We start from the raw sequence: 5,609 nt of genomic DNA on the forward strand, positions 1-5,609 counted from the left end.
AGAGAATATGACTCTATGCACAGCCCTTTCTACCCAAAAATAACGCTGGGGGTGTGAACCTTTCCCTCCCCCCTTGGACTCCTCTGGTATAAAAAGGCTTGGCAGCTCAGTGTTCACCCGGACATGGGGCACCATGTCGATTTTCCCTATTTGTAGGATGTAGCAGTGGTGGTGGGGGCTTGGCTTTGCCAATTCTCCCACACCCCACTTCAGCTAACACTTCCGCCCCTCCCAGTGATGTGAGACCCAGGTTAAGAGCAAGCAGGCCCCTTGCACTGACGTGGAGGCCAGGGCTCGGTGCCATTACTGCGCTTCGAGAAAGAGGAGTATTTGTTTGGAGCTTTAAAAATAGAAACGTGAGCAGGATAGAAGAAGTCATGGAGGGTATTAAAATTGGCAAGGAGAGCCCATTTGGCACTAGTCCCTAGGGAGAATAGAAGAGGGAGATACATTTGAGAATGGGAGCCAAGAAAAGTAGTGGAGCACCTGGATCAGGCTGGAATCAACTGGTCCGCTGCCTCAGGCCTAGGCACTCCCTAGACCATTACCCCACAGGTGCTCGGTGCCCACCCCCAACTTCCCAGTGTCAGCTTGTGCCTATGTGCAGTGTCTGACCCCCAATTTTAGTAGCCAGTGTCACCCTCCATACAAATGTGCCTTGTCTAGTGACATGACCAGCCCTCGTCCCTTGGGCCGGGGAGGGGGAGGGCGGCTGCCCACTTCCCCTTCCCCAGAGAGCTCTTTGGTCCTCAATTGCCCTCTCCCCAATCCCCACACACTGGGAGAGGGGTGCAAGTAAAGGACACCTGTTATCTAACCTTCCTTCCCCTCTTGCAGTTCCTATACTTGGCTGAAGAGAGCAGACCAGTGAGCAAGGCAGAGCCTGCTAGGAGCAGAATGACTCGAGGGTCCTCTGCACAGAAGTGGCCACCTCCTGGGGCAGAATTTCCAGGAAGGTGATATAGAAAGGTGTCAGCTGCCATGCCTGACAGCACAGACTGCGCCAGCTGATGCAGTGGCCCAGCTGACTTTGCCAGAACTGTACCCAGCCCAATGCCCAGAGGGGTCACACATGAGATTACTCCACAGCAAGGCCACCACTTATGCTCACAGGTCGTTTGGCAAACAGCCACAGGTACACGTTGGCTGTCAGGATTTCCTTGTGGCGTGGCAAAGCCAGACACAACTCCATAGCCTGTGCCCTGTCCTGCTGTAGCCTGACTGCCAAACCCTCAAGCACCAAGAGCAGAGCAAGGGAGAAGCCAGTACACAGGCATCCAGAGCCGAGGGGGCTGCTGGGGCTCTGCTGACCTGTAGGGACTCTGGCCCATCATGCCAGTGCCACAGCCCATCATTCATTGTTTCCGGCAAAGCCCTTGTCTCATTGCCAGGTGGTGGCCCCTACTTCTCCCTGTAAGCTACCTGCTCAGTCAAAGACTAGGAAGAAGTCTGTGGCCAGAATGAGCTCTTGGGGGGGTGGGGGGCTGGAATGTCATGTGCAGGTTGCTAGGGCCTCCTCTGTGGCAGCCAGGTAGTTAGGCAGCAGGTCCAGGAGACAGGTGGAAAGATACACCCTGTGAAGCAGCTTACTCTGCTCAGTATGTTTGGCGGGAGGCAGAGTCTTTGGGGTTGGCTCTGGGCTGGTGTAACACACAGATGGGTTACCAGACTGCAGATGAGGGTGAGCACCGTCAGCAGCACAGGAGCCCCAATTTCACCTCCAGTGCTACTGGCACTGGGGTCTACAAGACGACCACCTCTGGGTGCGACACAGGGACTCTGGCTCTCCCTGGGCCCCATGGTGGCTGAGGCAGTCACCTCATGTGAGCCTTACTACCTGGAACCCATTCAGTTACCCTCAAACTTTCCTAAATCAATGCCCAGTTTATTGATGACTCCCTCCCCAAACTGGCAGCGTCCACCCAGGACCAACTCAGGACCAGCCCTTATTTGAGAAGACGCCCCTAAGTCTCAGTTCAAGGTTGTCTTCGCTCTTGTTGGGATGTCTACGCATGCATTCCACCGTTTCCAGCAACAGTAAGCCAGACCCTCAGCAGGGCCAGCTGCAGTGCCAACTGTCTGGTTTTCCCTTGCTGTGGGATGAAAGACGAAAGGGTGAAAGAGACAGGCTGAGGATACCAGGGCCAGGAATGAGATAACCCAAAGTTAAGGTCTGCTCAGGCTCTGATGGACATGGTGTTGGGAAATATCCTTGTATGTTAAAGAACAAACAAGCCCCACCTGTCAGCACTCTCTGTCTGGGGCTTGAGTTTGTCCTTGGGAGAGAAAGACAGAGAGAGGCAGACTCAAGGGAGTGGCTGTGATTGATAAAAACTTTCGTTGACCTATGAGATGGTGTCAAGGGCACAGCTGGGATGGATTCGTGGATTTTTATTGGCATCAGTCAAAGGGATTGTGTGATTTTTCTCTAGCCTGGGAACCCAGGGCAGGAGCACCAACCCCAGAGCAGAAGAGTGGGGTAGTGGAGAAACATTTGTTTCTGAAAGATGGCTGGTCCTGTGAGAACCCCAGCTCAGTTCTCAGGGTCTGAAAAAAAAACTTATGTCATATGCAAAGCCATTTTTCATGCTACATGGATGTATTAATTAGGCTTCTCCAGCACACACACACACACACACACACACACACACACACACACATACACACACACTGTGAGGCATTGGCTTCTGGAGGCTGAGCTATCCATGATCTGCCGTCTGTGAATGGTGGTGGTCTTTTTCAGTCCAAGTTCAGTCCAGCTGCAGGCCTGAGAACCAGGGAGCCCATACACAAATCACAGTTGGAACTGGACAGAAGTTGAGACGAGATGTCCCAGCTCAGTCAATGAAGCAGGAATAAAGCCGTGAAGTCTCCTTCTCTGCCTTTTGTTCTGTTCAGGCTGTCAATAGATTAATGACTTGAATTATGCCAACCTGTGTGGGGGAGGGCAACCCACTGTTTCAAATGCTAGTCTCATCTGGAAGCACTCCCACAGACACACCTAGGACTAATGTTTAACCTGGGCGCCCTGTGGCCAATCAATTTGACACAGAAAATTAACCATCACACTGGAAATGCTGACAAATTATAAAAGTTTATACATTAATAAATCAAAGTGACACTTGCCATGGTGGCTGAGCAGTGCCCTCACGTGACTGTTCTTGCCAAGGTTGTCAATGTTGGGATAGAGAGTCTTGGGGCGCCTGACGTGTTGGGACTCTCTTATGCTCCATGCTGCTGGGACAGGGCCATCTGCTTCCTGTCTGCTTTGCCAGCCTCACCTGTGGTCATCTGGCCATTTACCTCCTGCACTTTATATACATGGCTGTGGGCTTCATGTCATTGCCTTCTCCTCTGAGCCAGTGTCAAACCACATCATTATTCTAGAAGGTCCTTTCCCCCTCCTCTGAGTGAGTGGAAGAATCACTCATGCTCGCTCAAGGTGGCCACCACTCCAGAAAGGCTTTTGCCAGGCAAAATTGTACATTTTTTCCTCCTTTAACCCCCAAACTTCTCCAATACGTCTCAGTTGGGATTTGTTACTCGTTATATAATTTTGTGCATGTGCAGATTTCTCTTCTAGACTCTCAAGATCTGAGGATTTATCTTTATACCCCAGAACTTAGAATACTATTTGTGGCACACAATAACTGCTTAGTTTATTTGATTTAGTACAATCAAATAATTCAAAAACTCTTTAAGGAATATTATTAAATTTTTGGAATAAAATTTAGGAGAAAAGGTCAGTTTCTTTAAGAATATGGAGGTGCTGTCTTAGCCTGCTTTAGTTGCTATAATAAGATCCCACGGGCTGTGCCACTTAAACAACAGACATTAATTTTTTTCACATTTCTGGAGGCTGGGAAGTCCAAGGTCAAAGTCTGGAAGGATTGGTTTTTGGTGAGGACTCTCCTCTTGCCCTGTAGATGGCTGCTTACTCCTCAAACCACCCCCCCCCACAACCCGCCCCCAACCCCACTGAAACCTTTTCTCATGTACTCACAAAGAGAGAGAAAGTGAAAAGTGAATTCTCTTTCTTTTTATAAGGATAGTTATAGGATCAGAACTCCACCTTTGTGACCTCATTAAATCTTAACTGCCTGCTAAAGACCCCTTTTCCAAATATAGTCACATAGGGGGTTAGGTTTCAACATATACATTTTGGGGAACAAATTTAGTCCATAGCAAGTGGTGCAATAATACATAATATCGTCAGTGTTGCTCCAATCGAGGAATGATCAGCACGAGCATTTTCTTTAAGCAGTAGGAACCTTGTTCAACACTGCTGATTCTCCCATTTCCTCCTGAGTCTCATTACTGCCCTGTCTCCTAGAGTCTTCCCCATTTCTCTGTGATTTTCCTTGGTCAAGAGTAGGAAGGAGTCACTTGAATTGTCCACAAATAGATCCTACATGGGATTGAGGCTACCGAAGGGTTTAACTCCAAGAGGTGAACTTTGTCCCTCCCCTCTCTCTCTCCTTTCTTGATAGGGACAACTGTGAGGGGAACCAGCTTCATCTCAGACCCAGGGAGGTGGGGATCAGGGAGGCAATGAAACTTCATTTAAGGAAAGCATCTGACATACATACATGATTTCATTATGAAGGAAGATGTAAAAACAGGCACAAACAAACTCATTACCTTTTTTTGAGCTTTAAATTTCACCTTCATGGTGCATGTATCCTTTTGTACCAGTGACTGATATCTCTTAAAACACAGGGTTTTGGAATGTTGTTCTGATTTGTGTAATTCTGGAAGGTTCTGGAAGGTTTCCCGATTTTAAAAACGATCCTGCTCCTATCTTTGTCAGGGACAAGTAATAAGCATTCACTAAACTGCCTAATGAGCATCTTGGTGGAGATTAAAGCCTGGGTAGTTGTTTGTTTAGGCTATACATATAATTTAAATTTAAATCTTTATTTATTTTACACTGATTGTTTTAGAAATTGTTTTCTTAGGAGCAAACACCGAACCATAATATTTCCACTGTAAAAAAGGAAAAATAAAATATCCATAAAATGCAAGAGGCCCTTCAGATTCCTGGCAAACTGCCAGTTCGATCTCCCCTGTGGAGGCATTTTGCTCACTTTCTTGCAGGTGCTGTTCCCCCCTACACCCCGCAATACCTGTTTCTCAGTGTCTTAGGGCTTGCTTTGAGTACAGAATCTATTTTATTCTTTCCTCTTCCAAGTTTGTGCGTATGTGCATGTGTGTGTGTGTGTGTGTGTGTGTGTGACTATAAAAGCAATTCACGTTCACGGTAAAAATTTTCCAAGTTCAAAATGGCATAAAGCAGCAGAAACAACACAATCCCTCCTGCTGACACTCTGAGCATTGACCCAAAATCTCTATTCATATTTTGCTTGATTTCTTTACATTTGCTTTTCATTACATTTTTGACATAGTTGACTCACACTGAATTTTTCAATGTTGTATCTTGTTTTCTCCACCTGACATTATTTGTTAAACAACTTGGTTGTCATTCATTCAAAGAACACTATAATTATAATTTTTCATGGTTGACTACCATGCAATTTTGCAGACTTAATGGGTAATTTTTCCAAAGTTAAAGTTGTAACTCATACAAATATAAAATGAATACATGCGAA

At 47.0% G+C, this 5,609-nt stretch overlaps 1 pseudogene; it reads right to left on the minus strand.

The window, feature by feature from the left end:
- Positions 1 to 809: 809 nt before the first annotated feature.
- LOC101628876 lies at positions 810 to 4,671 on the minus strand (annotated as a pseudogene).
- Between the last annotated feature and the right edge of the window lie 938 nt (positions 4,672 to 5,609).

This window comes from Condylura cristata, unplaced genomic scaffold (assembly GCF_000260355.1).
Source record: "Condylura cristata isolate star-nosed mole 26May11 unplaced genomic scaffold, ConCri1.0 scaffold00031, whole genome shotgun sequence".
Taxonomy (NCBI): Eukaryota; Metazoa; Chordata; class Mammalia; order Eulipotyphla; family Talpidae; genus Condylura; species Condylura cristata.